Consider the following 20,543-nt stretch of genomic DNA (forward strand, 5'->3'; position numbering starts at 1 on the left):
TCAGTTCTTGGTCTCTCCTGGATTTGGTGTGCACAGATGCCAAGATTAATTTCATGCTGGGGGAGAAGACGGGGCTCCAGAGAGTAAAGGGATGTGTAGGGAGAACCAGAAAAATCACGCATCTGGGAAGGTGTAAAAACAGCCCTCTAAAAAGACACAGCAAATAGTATTAGAAGTGGATTTTCCCCATCCTAGCTACCTGAGGGGAGGCACTGTGCTCTCACACTGCAGCTGCAATGCCTGGAAAATGCCTCTTCCTCCCTCAGAGGCAGATGAGCATTGGGAAGGGTCTGCCACCATGGCCCCACTGGGGGTATTCAGCCTGCTCCCACCAGAGGTGAAGTGCATGCCTGCCTTTGATCCCAGAGTGGCTCTGCATTTCCTCCAAGAATGCACACAGAATTTGGGAAAGTCTCTGCAGCAAATGCCACGTGTCCAGCTGCCAGCCACAGCAAGGAAAACCACAAGAGCCATATTTTGCCTCCTCATGAGCTCAGGGCATCTGAGGCCAGGCCAGCCTGACAGAGCTCTACCGTTCCCTCAGGATGGGGATGAATCTGTGCACTCAGAACTTGTGCTGTGTTTTACAACAACGGCAAGTCCTGTGCTTGGTTCTAAAATGCAGGTAGAAGTCCCAGGATCCAGGAACAAGCCACTGAAGCAAGAGACACTTCTACTCATGAACAAGACTCAAGCAAGGATTTCTTTTCCTAAAAACTCATTTGTTTTTATTCATCTAGTTGTTGATCCAGCTCACTTCCCTGACAAACCTTGCCACAGCCGTGGACTTGGGAGAGCTGAAAGATGCAGGAATTTGCTACTCCATTTTAGATGTGTGGGTAGGCAGCATTTTAAGCTAAAGTAGTCAGGAACTGAGTCACAAACCTTTTTTGTAGACTAGGGAGTAGGCTGGCAGGCAATGCCTTACTCATACCAAGATCACAGCTGGAGAACTCAGCAGTTCCTGGGACACTGCACTCACGTCTTGGTTCTCAGGGCAAAATGCTTGGACCCCCTTGATACAGTAGTTTGCAAGTACTGACTCAACCAGCAAGGACTGAGTTTCACCTCGTATAATGAAGCTTAAGGACAAAATTATGCAGCCAAAATAGAAGATTAAGAAATACAAGTATGACTTTCACTTTAAGCAAGTACTAGAACTTTAAAAGATGTGCCCCAGAGGTCTTCAATTCAGAGAAAACAGGTCTGTATTTTGGACCTCGGTAACAGCAACAGTGGTTTAGGGTGCAGTAAACCTTCAGGTTTCTGCTAATAGTTTCAGATTCTACAATATATCTAATTTTTTATTTATTACAGAATATGATCTTGAGTTGGGACGTCACAGTGTTCCAGTTAACATTGCCAGAATCAGTTAAACAAATACTACTGTCCTCACCGTTTATAGCCCAACCAAACCTCCTACTTGCTTTGGAATATCAAGTCATGGCTGCCCTGGTACCCCTGACTGCTCTCTTGGTGCCTGGGCTTTTTGGAAAGGAGTTCAGCACAACAAGGCCCCAGGTACCGGCTTCAAATAATAGTGATGCTAACAGCAATTACAGTGCTCCAGTTGAATCTGAAAAGGGAAATCAAGCCCACTGTGTTTGAAGAGTTAACCACACCCAGCTCCCTGCTTTAAAAACAGTGCTTGCCATCTGAGTCACTCCCAAACCTCTACCAAAACAGTCTAGCAGGGACTTACTTCTTGCCTGAATTCCTCTTTTGCACAGATCATTGTGATTTTCAACTATCATTTACAATATATTTCCTCCTTTCTATGCGCCGATTTCATCAGTCGCCCCTTCCTCCACCACACCTCTATTTCATCTTTTACTAAAGGGGAAAAAACATGGGGAAAAGCCCAAATAAACTACTAGGCAGGAAAGTCCCTCTCCCCGTAAGGTAAGAAGAATTTTGATCTACTTTACCCATTCCCCTCATCACAGCTGCTAATGAACCATGGACATTTCTGCTCCTGGGGCACAGCATCAAAGCCCCCCTTCTAACTGAGTGATGCCCACTCCTCTGCCACTCACACCATAAAAGCCAGCCAGTCCAGTGCACTCCCAGCTTGGCAAGGACTTGCAAATTGCCAGGTTGATGAATATGTGAGGTTAGTCTTGCCTCTCTCAGCTAAAGCCAGCTGCATCCACTATGAGAGGAAATGCAGCCCCCAGCCCCCCAGCAAGAACAAACTGCACAGATGATAAGCCTTTCCAAGCTAGAGGGCAAATCGGTGGCATGTGGGATGCAGGACCATGTGGCTGGGAAGGATGGAAACTTTAATTGGCCAATATCATGTCAGAGCCTATCTGGTTTGCAATTAGAGGCAGGTATGCAGTGGGAGAGGTGAATGGTTGGCACCTCCTCAAGCCCTTGAAGATGTTCCAGAGCAAACACTCAGGAAAAGTTCCAAGCCAGGCTGTGCTGCCCTCAGGCTGGTGCACAGCAGTTCACAATATCTGCAGAGGGAAATAAAGTACCAGCACAGCTGTCACTTGCACAGGCGCCCTAAATGCAGCTCATGCAAATCCTCCTCTGCTGCTCCCTTTTTCCTACTGGTGATTATCACATGCCAGGATCAGCCCTGTGCCATCAGGACAGCGCAGAGACCCAGCACTTCCCACCCCAACTTCTTTACCTCCCCTCTGGGTTACTTTTGCCTTGTCTACTCTTCACAGAAACACCTTGTTCAGCCCCCGGTTAAGCTTGGCAGATGATTAAAGCACCTCTTTGCTCCTGCGTACAGAAGTGCTCTGCAGGCCATATTGGGATTGTCTGGGAAGTACTGTCTGCCTCCATGACTTCTGGGTGCAGCTCAGCTGAAGCAGATCCTTGTAGCCAGGTTATAGGTGTCAGCTCATTCCTCAGTGCCACAACTGCAAACCAAGGCATGAGGCTGCACTCAGAGATAACCAGAATATAAAGCACCAAAGAGTTTGCTCCATGACACTTCCCACAAAGAGGGAAAAGAAGACTATTTTGTTCATCCCTGACTTGAGTGGGGACTTGCTGCTTTCTACACATCCCAGGGGATCCATTCCCTACTCTGTGCCACAGGATGCAAAACAAATCTAAATGAGACACTCTACATGGCATGCAGCCCTGTCTCCTAACTACTGCAGGATCAAAGATAACTGTAATCCCACCGACATGGGTTAGAGTCACCTAATGAATGCTCTAGGGAGGAAATCTGACTGGATTTGGATCACTCGAGAGAAAGCAAGCAGAGCTTCCAAGGCTGGAGAGAGAAAATGGGACCGAACCTAGACTTACCAGGAAATTTCATCAAAGCCCAAGTGGGATAAGGAGTGAAAACCACGTGAGGGAGGAAGGAAAACACTGGAGGATGGTGTTCTACATCCTTTCTCACCTCACTCCAGAGTTCTTGGCCCTGTAATCATCAAGTAATTTAGCACCATCTTCTGAAAGAGAGAACCACTCCTGCTTTTCAGAGGACTTGTCGCTGCTAAGTGTTTCTAGCCTTTCTGGGTTCTTGGATTTTAGGCCTGGTAGAACTGAAAGGGTATGGGATGGTTCTAGTAAATCTGAGACTATGGATCCAGCTCCAGAATCGTGTGCAAAGAGTATTCACAACTGACATCAAGCTGCTACAGGATATGTTTTTCAAAAAGAAAAAAATTCCTACTGCTTTGGATAGAGAAAGTATATTTAAAACAACTGCATAGCAAAAGCAGGTGGAAAGCACATACTCATGGCCCATTCATTTATACTGTGCCCAGGCAGGGCTGGCAGTGCTGGAAGGACTTCACAAGTCAATACGGATTGGTGTCACCAAGTTCAGCATAGGATTAGAATTACTCTCCTGCAAGCCCCTCAAGAGCTCAGCCTTTTTCTTCATGTCCTGTCTGGTGCCCACTGGGCCTCTCCCATGACCTGCAAGGGAGCAGGTACAGAGCAGCTCTCATTGTGACTCCAACAGCTGGATTTTCCAAGCACTCATCCAAACCACCAGCCCTCTAGAGTTTTGTTGGAGTTGATGAAGCAGCAGCTTCTCCATCTTGTTCCTTTCCCCATATATGCCCCATTCTGACATGGATTCACCAATATCGACTCCCATCTTGCTGAGTGATTTCTCTTTGGTGAATGACAGTGAGTTAAAGAGTTTGCTCAGAACCAGAGAATCTGCTGTGGAGATGGAGATGTGCAAAACACACTGCAGCTGAGGAGCAGGGGCTCACCTGGAGCCTCTGGCAAAGGACCTCAGGAGAAACCCCAGGTCAGCCATTAGGGTTTTGGAGCTGGAGTTATCGGGGACCAGAAGCCCACTATACTCCCACTGAAAAAGAGAAATTAGCAGCCTTTGAGGGAGTTCAAACCACCTCAGGAGTTGCTGGGACAGAGGCGTCTCCTTTTGGCACCACAACTGCCTGTCCTACACTGGATGTTCCCAGGGAGCGTCCCCTCAACACATCACATAACCAGCGCTAGATGGAGTAAGTGGGTAGCACTGGTTACACAACGAGCCCGAATGGGAAAACCCTGTTTCCTAGGAACCCTCGAAGAGATTATGAAGTGGTCAGAGGGCAGAGATTTTGGAACAGGTGCCTGAGAAGGTTTTGGACTTGTGCCCGAGAAGCACACCATATGAATTACCAGAAAATGAAAGAGGCTATGGGAGCTGGGAGAGTGTTGATAAACACCTGCATTTTGGCTAGTGCTGAGCAGCACTGTCCCTGTGACATTCCTTCTCTCCCATTAAGGGCCTGGGAGGGGGCACATCCAGGCCAGCTGACCCAAAGCAACCAAAGAGATATTCCATACTACATGACATCAGCTGAGATACAAAGGTTAAGGGAAGGAGAAGGAATGGGGGGCATTTGTTATTCTACAGTGTTGGCCTTACAGAGCATTCTCACTGATGGGAATTAAAGATTAATGTTTTCCTTTGCTTATGAATGAGAAAACTTTTGTTTCCCTTTTTTTGCTTTACTAAACTGCCTTATCACAGCCCAATGGTTCCCATCTTATTTGATACACAGCCAAATGGCAGGCCTCTTTTGGAATTCATACTCAGAGAGGAACCCAAGACAATATATTTTCTACACATTTCACTTCCATTTCTATTCCAGTAATATCAAATCCTGCTCTCTCCCTCAAACATAAGCCCTTCCTACATTCCATTTATATCATAGTAATAGAAAATATTCCTCTTTCACTCCAGCAGAAGCTCTTCCCAGGTGTGCACTACATGTGCAACAGAGTCCAAGAATACTAGAGATGCAGAGTAGAATAGAATAACCTAGAAGAGGATGGAGCAAAACACAACACAAGATATTTTACTTGCAGCACTGCACTTCCATTTATGTCCAATTAACAGAAAATCTTGTTTTTTCACTCCAACAGAAGCTCTTCCCATGTGTGCACCAGGACTAGACCAGTCACAGAGATGCACAACAGGGAAGTGGGGAGATGAGCTCTCTGGGATTCAAGCAAAATGTGGTGGAGAGGTATCACAGTGTGGGACAGGGACCTTGGTTTCTTTCCTTGTGCATCAAGAGGAGCTTCAGAGCTTTTGAAATATGAGACTAAGAGAAGTTTTTGAAAACACTGGCAAGCGAATTCCTGGGGAAACTGTTGCAAAATCTCTCCTCTGACCTGATCAATAGTTTTAATTTACTTTCTTCTCCTTTACTCATCTCTTAAATGTTCACTGAAAAAAGCAATTGCAAACCTTTCCTGTACTTTTTTCTTCCCCTGTGACCAAACAGATCCAGTTTCTTCTCCCACTCCAGCCCATGTCTCGGTTACTGGATGTGGTTTCCAGTAAAATTCATCCTTCAAGTTCCCAGTGACCTTCCTGCAGCTGGCCATGGCTAACTGGGGAGGAGAAAGCCCAGGCAGGCAGCTCTGCAGAGGAGAAACAGCTAGCTCAGCAACAGGAGAGAAGAGGCAGCACCAAAATACCACCAACAGCTGCTATGAACAAACTATTAGAGGCTATTAGAGGGTTGCAGCTGCTCCTCTCTGATTAAGAGACACAGACAGAAAGAAAAGCATGGCAAGAGGGGGATTAAAATCTGAAAGCTTGTCCTGCATGGCCAGGGGTGAGGGAAGTAGCCTATGCTTGCTCTCCCTCTCTCAGCACAGGCTGGGCTGTCCATTTCATCCACCGTCCAGCCTGAGCTAACACATAGCTCCTGAGCAAGGCTATGCTCTTTCCAGCTCTTTCTTCCCACTGCCTGAACAAGTACAAGATGCTCATGTTATGCCAGGGGTCCTGGCTGTACCACACAACCCCTCCTGGGCTCCCTGGCTCTACTACAAAGGCACTAGGTCTAAACATACCTTCTCTTCTTACTGCCACTGTAGGAACAGGGGAGAAGTTCAACATGTCCAGACTATCAAAGCTCCACACTTCTCTTTTAGTCTTGTCTTCATTTTCCTTAGGTGGAGCTGTTACGAACTGAGCTGACCAAGCCATGCTCCTGCTCCATCTCATCCTTCAACAGGACCAAGGACTCAGAAGCATGAGTTCAGAACTCCTGCCTACTACTAGAAGCAGCCTACCCTTCCTTCCTGCCTTCCATCCCATCAGGGTCCAGCTGCTGAGGGAGGTCTCATCGCACATCCCCAGACTCCAGTGTGTGGTCCATTAGGGCAAAAATGGGTGGTGAAGAACTGCAGCAGATCAGTCTTTGGGATCACTCTATTCCCAGCAGGATGCTAAGATAGAGAAAAGCATCCTGAAGTGGGAAGTGAGACAGGCTGTGAGCTCAGCAGCCATAAAGAAGGGTGCCTTGCCCAGAGAAGAAATGTGTAGTGGCTTCTGGAGATGACTCCTTCTTTCACCCCTCTGAGGAACAGAGTGAGGCAGTTGCCAGGCCTCATGGTAGAGCCAGATGAGAGGCTGGCCCTTTGCAACATGAATAAGACCCCAAATCTGCCATCAGCAGAGGGGTCAGAAAGCCCAGAACCCCAAAACTCTTTAGCTTTCAAATGGGTGCCCTACCAATTTCTTGGGCATTTTATTTTTTGGCCACTGCATTATTGAAGTAGTGGGAGGGAACTGATCTCCCCAAAACCTGTGTTTTATTTTTCAACCAACTATTCCCTGCACATGATCTGCAGACACCATGGGCTGGCAGTAAGAAAGTGCATGAAACTCAAGACTTTGTACTTTGAACCCCTTTCCACATTGTGCCTTGGTGCCCAGGAGCTCAGCTGGATGTAGAGGGAAGGGGGTCACCCAGAAATCTGAACTTGTACCACCAACAGGATAAAGGCAAGCCAGTACTGCAGAGCTGGTGCAAACTCACAGCTCTCCAGGTGTAACCAGCCAAGGATTGATGGCTTTCCTGGGGTCACATAATCTTTTTCTGGTCTTAGGCATGTTTACTCCTTGCAGGAGCAGCCAGCAATTGTGGGCAATTTTGGAGCAATTGCTGCTCCTAAAAGCACTCTTGGACTAAATGGCTTGAGGCTCTGAACCTGAATGGCAGTTCCCACTTGTTGCTACCGAGATCATGTTCAAGACATTATGACAAGTGTTCAGTTGCACATTATTTCAAAGCCCCTTTGATTTGGCCCCTAAGTTTTCCTGGGGAAGCAATCAGAAACTCACGGAGCTTGCACTGGATGTGGGAAATGGCCACATGCTGGAGAAACAGCTGTGGAGAGGGGACACAAAGAGGGGACTGAGGGCTGAAGCCACGTGTGAGCCCATGCAGTGACAGCCCCGAGCTGCCATGGAGCAAGTGTGGGCAGCTGGAAGAGGACATGGTCTTATGCAAGGGGATTCCAGCATTCCTGACCCTTCACACAGTCCTGGCAAATCTTGCATGGAGAAAGGGCAGGACTCAGCAAGGTCAGAGGGGTCATGGCCTCCACACAGCCTGTTCAAGGTGGTCTGAGAAAGGGGACAGTCACAGTCACAGTGACTTAATGCCAGTTGATGTTCCAGAGCACTAGGTCATCAACTGGGTGGGACCACAGCAGAAGAGGTTTTTAGGGTGGTACCACTGCAAGAAAGCACCTGGATTTCCCTTCTTGCCATGGGCCCCCTTTGCTAGCATAAGAGCCCAATCCTGACTTCCTCAAACGCCCATGATTGTGAACAGAAACACATGAACACAGGCCCTAAAGGCAGGTAGCATTCCTTAAATTAGTTCAGCTGTGTAGCACATGGATGCACAATTAGAAGATAAAAAGACACTAAAAGACTGATTTGTCTAAAACAAGAAATGTAGCTGGGAACTTGAATTTGTATTGAGATCCTCTCTGGCACCTTAGTAAGCCATCACTACTATTTTTCCTAGTAGCCTGCCAGGCTTGGCTTATTAGGATTTCCAAATTTGTTACAGAAAGAGTGGAGACTTTGGGGATATTGAAGTGAAACTGCCTTGGTATAAGCCCTACTGTGCTTGCACAGAACAGGTTGGTAATGGGAATGTATCCTCCACCTCTCTACTCTGAGATACCAGACAGAGGCTTTCCATGGCAGTACAGCCATCCCCAAAGTGAGAACTGGCACCTACCTGTGCTGCAGGCACAAGGCTCCTATCTCATCTCTGACTTCTGTGCAGAAGCAATTTCTCCAGGGAAGGAAGCTCCTCCCAGCATCCTGCACTGGCAGGGCAAGAATTTGGCAGCACTGTGGTGGCTGTGGGGCCCTGCCCTGTGTCCATGTCCAAGGGAACACTGGTGTGAGACACACCGGACACATCTGCCTGTCTCACATCATCCTCCTGCTGCAATGGATCCTCAGGGAGGGCTGAAGCTGGATCTGCCTCCCCACTCCAGCTGGATTTAATGGCTCAAATGTTTTCTGCACCCTGAAGCAGAGAGTTTAATATATCTGATGATAGTTTTACTGCCATTAATTCTAATGAATCCTGATATTCTTGCTGTCCATGTCTAGTTAGTCTTTTTCTGACTCTTGATGTATTTTTGCCCTTGGGAATTTCTGGGGCATGATCATTGCATGTCATAGGGGAAAATAAATTAAAGAAAAATAGATTTTCACAGCTTAAAATTTCCTTTCACCTGTTTCACTGTCATGATGTGATAAGAGACCTATTTATCATGTCCTATACTCCCAGCCTGTCTTGTGACTTATTTCCCAGCCCTTCAAAGTGGCAGATTCCCTCATAAAAGAACCATCCTCTGACTTGCCTGCAGGCAGGTGTGGGTTGGAACACCAGTCTTCCTTTGTTTTGCATTTTTTCTCAGTGGCACTGCTTAAAAATCCTGCCACTATGCTCTAGTCACAAGACATATAAGGGTTCACCTCCTGAGAAATCTGTTAAAATGTGTGGATGGGTTTTGTGTAGCATATGACAAAAAATAAGAGCAAGGTCACAGAGGCTCATGTTGGTGTGGAAATCAAGTGAAAGGAGGCCAGTAGAAAAGGGGAGGGAGGGAGGGAGGGAGAGGTGCTGAGTTGAAATGGGTGACCCTGCAGCCACCCCATCTTTGCACAGTTCCTCTTGTGTTTGCTTGCCCTACAGAATGTCTTTGGGTGGCAGCACAGGCCTGGCTCCCGGGCGCTGTGCAGGCAGGAAGAAGGAAGAGCAGAGGGAGGCTGTGATGCACTGCAGGCTGGAGGGGGTGTTTGAGCTGTGATGGGATGTCCCCAGCGCACAGTGTCCAGCTCTCCAAGGTGCAAAGCCCAGGCAGGGCCATGGCGCTGGGTGACAGCTCAGGGCTGCTTGCAGGAGCTTGGCTTCTAGGCGGTGAAAGCTCTCCAGGTAAACAGGATTTTAGAGCTGCAAGGGGAAAACAGAAAGTAAGAACTCTTTTTGTCATCCTCTGTCCGCCCCTTCCTGCAGAGGCCCAAAATAATTTGGTTGTTTTTGGAGTCTTCCTCCTTTCATCCACGACCATTTTCAGCCCTTCCAGGCTTCAATCTCCAAAGCTGTCTGCACACAGCAGCACTCTGATGCCCGTCACCCTGACCGCCACTCTGGGGCAGAGGCTCTCCCTGGCCGCGCTGAGGATGTACCGCTGTCTCACTTTAGAGACGGCACTGGGAGAAGACACTCTGGAAGGAGTTGTATCTCTAAAAGATTCCAACAATCCCTTTCCACCAACAAGAAACGAATACTAATGGAGAAAGTGGGAAGAAAAAAAAAACCAAACACAAACACCACCCCACCAACAGTTCATTAACAATCAGAATGCCCACAAGGCAGGGGAAAAAAAAAAAAAAAAAAAAAAAAAAAAAAAAAAAAAAAAAAAAAAAGCTAGATATTAGGCTGTCAGATCTTATCCCTCCAAACCCACACCGGAGCAAACCCTCAAAATGCCAGGGAAAATACCGGGGTGCTCACAATGCAAGATGGCGGCGGCGCGTCCCTCACGGAGGAGCCCCCAAACGAACAGGAGCTTCACACAGCACTTCGGGGACACATGAAAACCTGGGGCCTCGCCGCCTTCGAGCCCGTGTCCACGGCACAGGAAGCCTCGGTTTCCTTTCTCTCCCCGCCTCGGCTTCCTGAGGTGTGGGGCCGGAGCGGAGCGGCCCCTCTCCCACAGGTGCCGTGTCTCCAGGCTCTGACTAACAAAATGTCCAGTTCACGTCAGAGGAAAGATCGCTGCTGCGGCTTCTCCAGGGCCAGGGAAGGGAAGGACTTCTTGCCTGGATTAACAAAGCCAGCTAGCCAAGGAAAGTCAGGCTGCACCGCGCCTTCAGGAGTGAGGCTTAGAAAAGCCGGCCGAGGAGCCCAAGGCTACCCGCTCGCCCCGCCACACAAGATACGACAGCCACTTCGGGGCACAAACGGGGGATCGTGGAATAGATTATCATCATCAATCACTCCAAGACAACCACTTGCTCAGCTCTTATACGGTGGACAAGTTTTCTCTCCCAAACACAGCATATTAGATTTCACTAGAAGTTCACCAGGTCTGGTGCTATGCTGCCTTCACATGAATGAATAACAGGTATGATTCCAGATGCAGCCAGGGGATGCTGAGTTGAGGAAGAAAAAAGAGGCTTATAACTAAATACATAGTATTTCTGTATAAATATATATTATTATGAATCTGTAAAAATATTTCAATAAATCTGGGCAGAAGTACAGACAGCTGGGCAAATAGCTCTGCAAAGCTGCCAGGAAAATATCACTGGAGCAGAGTACTATCAAACCACAGAGCCATAACTTTCCTTTCTTCCTCATGCAGATTTCCCTATCGCAAGGCAAAGTTGTGGAGGAGAAGCCAGTTTGTGGCTCACAGGTGAACACACTGCTCGGGAGACTGTTACTCCACCCTCAATATAATGAGTCACTGTGTTTATACAGTTAAACTATTAAGATAATTTTACTCTTCAAAGTCTCACAGCTTCCATAATTAGCCTCTAGCAATTTCAGGTTTGGAGCTATTAACATGAATTGGAGGTTCATTCCTGTATAATTGCCTGTCCTGGCTGTTGGCTGTGTTTGACTGGTTTGGAGGTGCCTGATTTGACTGGTTTGGAGGGATAGCTCTGACAGAACTGCAGGCTCAAGTCCTTACACAGATTCTCCTGCCTACTTGTAGTAACTACAGGCAATTAGGTTCTTTGGGATTATAAAGCAGAATGCCCTACTAAAGTAGCAAATAAGTTTTGGTGATGCACTGGAGAGTTCCAGGAAACACACAGGGACTGGGAACCATCTGAAAGCAGCACAGAATAGAGACATGAAGGCTTTTCCCTTTGGTCTGGGTGGCTTCAGCAAGAGGCCTTAATTACCTGGGATTATTCCTTGTGTTTTCCAGGGTTTGTGCTTCCTTCTTCAAGCTTGGCTTTCATGACAGGCTCTCATGCAGGTACCAGCAGATCTGCATGAGCTCAGTGCAAAGCTGCTTTTCTGGAGCCAGGATCTGGCCCCAAGGGCCCAGTGGAAGTTCAGCCTGGGACCAGCAGAAACACCCAGCATCACCAGGGTTTCTCTCTACAGGCTTCATGAATTGCAATGAAGACAAGCTCTCGCCTACAAATGGCTGGGAAGGAGGGCTGAAGAAGGGGGATTTCTCACCTTGAGCACCTGAAGTGGCCTGAAAGACGAAAGTGTCACACACTTTGCTTTTTTCTTAAAAACAGGTCTGGAGGGATGTTCTTTATTTAAAGTTTATGTGGCCCTGGAAAACACCATGTAAGTGGACTTGAAGAACCATGTCTGGTTCAAGCTCACCTCCTAAACACCAAAGTTCTTAGATCCCTTTCGTTCTACACTCGTGTTAGATCTCCTCAGACTATGGCAAATCTGAGATTCATCTCTGGAGACAAATTCTGGGGTCAAATCAGTTCAGCATTTAGTTACAAGTCCCCAGCACAGCATCCTGTGCTATGCTGCCATTCAGGGAACTCTGAAGGTAGCCAGGATATGTCACTGAACACTTTGAGAGCTCTGGCATCCGAGACTTGGTCCCAGCCAGGGCCAAAATTATTATGGATTTGCCACATTGAACAGCACCTTCCTTCAGCTGCCGGCCAGGAAAAATCATTTCAGAGGTGCTGGCAGCCAGCCCGGGCACATGGATGAAGGATTGAGCAGCCTTTGATCGGCTCAGCTTGTTAATCTGCCCACCCGTGCCACATGTCTCCTCCCCAGGATCTCCCAGCTGCTTTGGTGCCTGGCAAACCTCCCATATCCACCCTGCCCTCCCTCCTCCTCTCTAAGCACCTGCTTTCCATGGCAGGGGAGGGAGTGGAGCCCTGGCTCTCCCCGTCCCTGCCAGCCCAGTCATTGTGCAGTGCAAGTCCTGCTCTGCAGATGTGTCTCCTCAGCTGAAAGGAAGAGACAAAAGGGAGCCCAGATCATGAGCTGTGCATCAAGCCCAGGCATCTCCCCGGCCATTCCCGTGTTCTCTGTACTGCTGGGCCTTTGGCAGCCCTCCCACCATGACCATAAAGTCATTCCTGACTGTGCTGCTCATGCCCCATGTGAGTCTTTCGAGTAAACAAAAGCCACCCAAAATCTCTGCTGAATATGAGTTCTCCCTCCCCTGCCTGCAGCAGCCAGGCTGGCAGCTCCCTGCCCTGTGCCCTGCTGGGGTCCTTTCCTCCTGGCCTGTGCAGCTGTCCTTGGGGACAGTGGCAGCTGCTGGAGTGGGGATCTTTTGAAGTGCCAGTTTGTGATGGGCTGTCATGGGAAGGAGTTGAGACTTGCCCTGCTTGCCTGCCTGTGTACCCTCAGCCACCCTCCCTGGCAGGGCTGGGCGTCTTCAGGAGTAGGTGAAACCTCCTGAGGACCAAGCCAGATCTGGATGCTGATTCTCCCTTGCTGTTGGCTTGAAAGATCAAATCCAAGTGATTCTAACCCTCCTGGATGAGCATCATGGCAGTGATGGTACAGTGGTGTTTGCTGGTGAGGTGAAACAGCCCACTTGTCTGTCCCCAGCCTTCCCTCACCATCTCTGCATGTTAGTGGCTGCTGCTGGGAAAACCAGCAATGCATCTTCTCTGGAAATAACAAGCATGTGATTCTTCCTAATCCGACCTAGCCAAAGCAGTCCCAGATAAAAACAATCCCTCATCAGGAGAGTTCCTATGACCTTGGACAGAAGCTACTGTCCCTGCCAACCATTCCCAGCTGCAGCAATATTCCTTCAGAAATATTTCCTATGAATACAGCACTCTACTCCAGAAATGCCAAACTTTGCCTTTGACACACAGGGCCTGATGCTAAGCAACATCTCCCACTCAAACTGGAGTCCCAGACAAGAGTAAACCATCACATGCAGTGAGATGTCAAAAACAGAGAGTCAGGAACTAGCTGTGTCAGGAACTAGCACACCCTAGCTGTGCCTGCCCCCATGCAGCTGTGTCCCCCCATACACCACTCACACACTCTGCATGGGGATATGATCCCTATGGGAGCTTCTCTGTGTGTTTTAAGATTCTTTCTGTGCTTGCCAGGACAGAAGCAGCATGTGCTTGGGACAGCTCTGTGTCTGCTTCCTCGTCTGACATCACACCACTGCCATATGGTCCTCACCCAGTCCCATCAGGTGGTGGTGGCCCACGGCCTCCAGCCAGGCAGGCAAAGCAGGGGGTTGTACCATCAGCCAGCAGTCAGAATTTGTGCTTCCTTCCCCCTGTATTTACCCCACAGAAACAAAATGCAAATATGTGTTTAAAAAACCAAACTGCAGGGAACTGGCAGGGGTCCAGGTTTCATGTCTGTGTCACTGTGTCAGCTCTTGCAGGGCCTACGGCAGCATCACCAAGACAACAACCTTTCAAAGGAGGAGCAGTCGGTTCCCCTGGAGAACAGAGCAGCAGCCTGACCCGGCAGCCTCCAAGGTCTGCTTGGCTCTAGATAAGCATCTGCTTCCCCACACAGCACTTATCTCCTTTTCCAAGACTCTCATCACTGAAGCTAAGAGGCTTCATGACTGATTTACCTTTTCCAACAAACTAGCTGGGAGGTGAGTATTATTTCATGCTAGAGATAAGGGCACATTGATTGAACTCACCTAGAAAGCTTGTTAAAAAGCAGGAAGAGAATTGAAACCTGTGGAGCCCTGGTATTGCTCATTAGCTGCAGGCTTTACTCTGTGTGGGAGTGCAGCTGATCTCCCTACAAACCATTTCTCACCCAAGACCCTGCTAGGAAACCATTTTATCCAACCACCCTGTGGTTGGGGCAGAAATGAGAAGATGAAAGGTGCTACCTGGTAGTAGCATAACATCTCCAATCTTGGGTTAGCATGAGGGATTAAAAAAAAACCAACAAAAACAAAATCACGGAGGTTGGGATAAAAGGTTGGAGAAGCAGAAGTCTGAGTTCCTTATGCCTCTGGAATTTGGTGCAGGGATCAAAGGCAGCGTGTTTGGCTCACATTGCTTAGTCTGTAGCCCTGTTTCCCTGCACACTCGCCCGTGTCAAAGCTGAGGAGAGCTGAGGCTCAGCTTTTCCTTGCTGAGGACCCACTGGTGCCCCACTGTGAGCATCCCCAGTGAGCTGAGCCTGGCCTTCTACCCCAAGAGACGTGAAGATCTCGCACTGGCTCCCCGCAGCTTCCTCTTCCTGCCCGTGCAGGGGAAGCCCAGCACCCATCCCTCCAGACACCCCTGCTGGCACTGCCTGGCTGCAGCGAGCATGGTGGAGCTCAAACAAGTGCAGCATGTCCTCTGGCCAAAGGGAAGGAATTCCTGAATGAAATGCAGGCACCATTCAGCTTCTGGTCCAAGCAATATTTTGCCGTGGTCCCAATGAGGGTAACAACGTGGCAGGAGAAACTACACTGGAAAAAAGTGTGGAGGCCTGAGGTGGGGAGAGGAAGAAGCAATGTAAGCAAAAGGAGAAGATGCTATGGTGAGCCAAATGAGACTGCAGGGAGAGGTCTTCTTCATGTGCCAGGAATCTGGCCAAGCACTGACTTCAGTGTTGCCCTTTGAAGAGAGAGGAAAACACCAGTTCGCTCAGACAGTGGCCCTAAGAGCTTTGGGAACACACCCTTTTGTTGCCCTCTCCTGGAGCCAGCTCTGCTTGTACAGGGGTCTGCCATCCAAAGACAGCTGGGAAAGGGTGAGAGAAAATAATTAAATCTGTTGAGTGTTTTTTGGTGCCCCAGCAGTTAAAGACCTCATCTAACATCGTAAGGGCAACTAATTTCTCATGAAATTTGAGTACATCCTGAAAACTCAAGCCTCGCTAGAGTGGCATGTTTAGGCATCTGACTGTATGTTGAATTTTCCTTACTCTCACTCAAAAGAAGCCTGCAAATGTTTCTTGCACCCATATTTTCAAGAGCAGCAATTGAACAGTTTTTTTTTTTTTTTTTATTTTAGTAAAGCAAGAATCACATTTCAATGAGCACTGAAAACTATAAATAAGAGGAGTACTGCATTGAATTCAGGTGGTACAGACTGCAGCATGCTCTGTGTGCACACAGGGTTTAGAAATAGAAGATTTTAAAAATAACTACAGTGCTGGTGCCCCAGATTGTGTGTTGCCCAATTCATGCAGTAGTTTCTCTTTGTTTACCTAAGATTAGGCCCTATCATTCCACTCTCCAGGTTGTTTAATAGGGAAATGGTACCTTTGTGCCTTTTTAAAAAAGGCTTTCTGCTTGGGGACTCAGGAGTGTTCAGGGCTGACATTTTGGACATGTCCCTCTCACTATCCTCATCTCTTCTGTAGCCTGGTGCTGTACTGAGCCATTTTCCTAAGTGATGCATTGTAGGATTTTGAGAAAACACCCTCAGCATGCAGTCTGAAAATTTGCTATTCTTACTCACTGGAAATGAAGCAATTCCGTCCCTAAGAGAAACAGAGATTTGTGTTTTTGGGTCAAAACCACACTAAACTGTGCCTTCTGGGAAATGTCCTTGACATCTGTTTTTAAACGTGTGTTAATGAACAAACCAGTGCCTCCAAGCAGAGTCACGGCTCCCAGAAGAACATCTTAATCATTAACCATAAACTGCACAATTTCCCTGAAGCTCAGAGAGCAGGGGTTTAGATGGAGATCTCGTTAAGGGCCATCAGGAAACATCCCAGCTCCAGTGCCTGGGAGGGCACTGAGCAGGGACCACTCACAGCCCATGGTGCATTATTGCTTAATCGACTGAAGGTATCCCCCCCAGTTACTGATGTGCAGCAAGCACAGGGCTGAACTCCAATATACATCCCAGGAGGACCTCAGTTTGGTCTCTTTACAGCTTAAAAAGAGGTTTCTCCCCTGGATTCCTCCTATCATCCCATTTTAATCAAAAGCATCCAGACATTGCTGAGCTGTTCTCAAGGTCAGTGGTTTTCTGATCCGCCTAGCATGCAGGAGGGAGAATTCAGGTCAAACCCAAAAGGAGCAACTAGGCTCACAAAAACTCACAAAATTTTTAATCAAGGTATCCCCAAGCTAATTTGTTGGTTTTTTTTTTTTTTTTTTTTTTTTTTTTTTTGCTTTGGTGTTTGTTTTTGTTATGTAGTCAGACATTCCGATGGCCTTTTGTGAGTGCAGGGAAGCTGCACTGTGTGAAACAAGTGAAACCCAAGGTTTGCTTTGATTTCCTTAAAGCTGAGGACAGGGGAGCCAATGAGAGCTGGAGACACAGAAGTTACGCTGGTGGTTTGCCTTGCGGGGAAGCTGCCCCAAGGGCTGATCACCTCCCTTTGTCAGCCCAGCATCTTTATCAGTTGTCCTACAAACGCTCTGGCTCTGACTCCAGTCGGTCACGCTTGCTCCACAGAGTATTTGCTTTCAAATACTGAAGCCAAAATCAGTTACTGCAAAGGACATCCGGGTACTGAATGACCTGGAAAGAGAGGGCTGGTTTCTTTTAATGTCTGTGTGTACATGGGACATGTCAGGCCAGCTCTGTAAACAAACTGGTGCCATCAACTGAAAATTCCCCGGGTTTTCAGCAACAGCAGGGGGGAAATTGGCACGGAAAAAGAAAAAAGCAAAGTCTACAGCCGTTGCCAGGCACACGGGAGCTGAAGGAAAACAAGTTTGGGTTACTAGGCCAAAAATGTTCTCTTCTATCATACGTTGACAGAGCTTGTGCAGTCCTTTCTCTATACCTTAATGCAGCATCTAAATATCTTTGTCCTAGAAAGAGGAGACAGGGCTGAACAGCTTTTCCATAACTCATCAGTGCTTGCGCTGTTCACAGAAATCTTGATGTAATAGAAATGTGGATGCATTGATGACAAGGGCAATGACCAGTCTTCTGCTCTGTATTAGTGGCAGGTAATGGTTAAACCAAAAGATCTGTAATTTAGCTAGGGCTCGAGAAGAAAGCACTATTAAAATAACCTTTCCCCTTCTGAATGACATCCTCATCTTCTGTATTACCCTTCTGTAGGATTAGAAATCCTATGCAAGTGGCAGCCGGCCTTTATATCAACTGCCTGGTCCTGTTCTTTCAGGGAGCCCCTCATTCTTCAGGGAGGATGCAGGGAAGACCAATGAGTTCACTCCCAGTGACCTGAAAGCCACTGAGAACTGTAGGAAAAGCTTATGACTAAAGCTTCTCCTGGAGAGTCGGGATAGGCAAAGTTGTGTTGCAATTTCTGGGACAAAAATGTGTAAATAAGCTATTGACCCACTGAACTCCAGCTACAAGAGGAGGATAAACCAAGTAGAAAGCTCCAGTGAGCTCCATTAGACCCTGAGTCCTGTGTCCTCAGGTCAGGTTCTGGTGAACACCACTTAGAGCTTTCAAAGTAGCTTCTTGGAGAATCATCACCTACTGCTGCTTCAGCTGGCAGCATACTGAGATCCACAGGATCATCTCCAGTTTGACTCAGTGGAGATGTGCTTTTAAAGCCCAATTTCCTACATGTCCTGCCCAGTGTCTTTGCAATTTTACACGTTTCTTGAGCCAAACACATCATCCTGTTACACTTCTCAGAGGTCAGCAAGCTTGTACTCTTAGAGCATCCAGTTTTGCCAGAGCCCATGCAGTGATGCAATACCAGCAGCTTTCCAAAACAAAGCTTGTTCAGTAGATACACAGTGCCAGCCTTACACTACCACTGAAGCAACCCGTGACGCACAAGTACTGGATGTAAGGTTAGTCCTGGATCAAAATATTTTGTGAGAACAGAAAGAAATTACATTACAGATTTAGTCAGATCCCTGCCAAGATTTCTAGTCCACTGCACTGTGTTCTGTGATGACTTAGACTTGACATGAGGAGTCCAAGACTTGACAGGAGAAGAACGTAAGTTCCTCAAGGTAGTGTGAACCTGCTTGCTGTGCCAAAAGCAGGAGTGCTAAAATGTGTCTGATGCAAACCCATACTGGAAGAGTCCAACAGAAAAAGCTGTATCAGAGACTTAATTTACAGCTGAATTCTGAAAGCCCAGGTCTCTCCCACAGATGAAGATAAAAGTGAAACATTACCAGGAAGTCTGACATCTGAGATAGAAACTCTTCGCAACTATAAATATTTCAGTGGGACACTGTAGTGTTGTTAGTTCTCTGGATGCTGTGTTATTACATTGAGCAGCGAGTAAAAGCAAGAGGCCTCGTTTGGGTGTCTGAAGACATCCTCTTCCTCAGGGCACTCGTGCCTGGAGGACCTTTGTTCAACATCCCTGTTCTAGCATACCAGATTGATTTGAAGCCACTCTCTTCTGTTGGCAGTTCTTGGCACAGTGCCTAGGAGGCTGCAAGCCATGAGGCAGCCAGGCAAAAGAAGAAGGAGCAGGAGTTGGAGATTGGGAAGCCACTTCCCTGGAAGATTGATGCTTCTGTGTTGCCACCTTGCTCTGTGGTGCAGAGCATCAACTCAGGGTGCCTTGGATGGGCCTTGACAGAGCAAGGCTCTGAGGATGCCCAGTGAGGACCAGTGACTTGTGCAACAAGGACATTTTAAAATTGCTATTTACAACCTCTCCAGTTCTGTCTTTCTTTTCCATCCCTTCCTCTTTTTTTTTGTCTTTACTTTCTTGGGAAGTGACAACACAAAGTGTGGTTTCACATATAACACAACTGGAGCATTCAGCCAGGGAAACTTCTGCTTAAGTATGACTTACTAGTTCTTATTTTGTCTTCATTCGATTACATTGAACAGTAGAAGGGATCATAACCATGAGATCCATTTGCTCCTCAGGAAGCATCACTACCTGTCAGTTACTCAATACTTTTGTAGGTGTACAAATACTTTTAATGTAAATATTTTATAAAAGCCTGCATATTTCTAATTAAATTGAGCAGAAAAAAATAGGAAAAAATCAAAACAAGTTGGCAGAGGTCAGAAAGGAAAATAAGTGAAGACATTAAGAAAAGCTTCCATTTTACTTTAGGTTGCTCACACTTTCAGACTGGAGTAAAAGGACCTCAGAGAATTTCAAAAACATGAAGTTTATGTCTTGAGCCTTCATCCAAAACATAATTCAGTATAAATTAATTATGGTTAAAAAAAGAAAAAAAATATTCATCTTATTTCTAAAGACAAACTAGTATTTTTCCAAACAACTCTAATGAGGGATTTGTGAAATAACCATTTGTCTTTGCAGCTGTAGCCTTCTAATTAGACTTTCATTCTGAGGTGAATTTTTAAACCCTTCAGACCTGAGACATTACACACAATCCTCTATAATCTCTTCCTGAGGAAATTATTGTATTATTTAGTGTTCTTTGTGTTGGGTAATTACAGCAGGCTTCTTTCCTCCTTTCCACTCCTTGTTCTCTTTTATGTACATTTGCAACGGGTTCCTAGGGCTACATTATCTGCTGCTTTCCAGTGTATTATTCAGTGAGGTGCAGCAAGAAGCGAGGGACGTGGGCTTGGAGGGATTATTCAGCATGGAAGATCTGGGTTTTGAACACAGAAACTGTAATGCCCTTTGCCTTCAATACAGATAGCTAGGCAAACACAGCATAGCAGCTGCCTCACAGGCTGTAGGAGGAAGTGCAACGGCACGGAGAAAAAAGCACATGCAGAGAGGAAACTCTGAGAGTTTCCAGATGGCAAACACCAGAGCAGAGGTCAGCAAATGTTGCAGATGATTGCAGGCCCTGCTTTTCCTCTGCCCAACCAAAGGCTGTGTGTACTGCTGGGGAGGAGATCTCTATCTTGCGGCAGGACACAGGCAACTGGTAATGGTTCAACTCTGTTCGAGGCTGTGCCTTTTGGC

Source organism: Sylvia atricapilla, chromosome 6 (genome assembly GCF_009819655.1).
Source record: "Sylvia atricapilla isolate bSylAtr1 chromosome 6, bSylAtr1.pri, whole genome shotgun sequence".
In the NCBI taxonomy this organism is placed as follows: Eukaryota; Metazoa; Chordata; class Aves; order Passeriformes; family Sylviidae; genus Sylvia; species Sylvia atricapilla.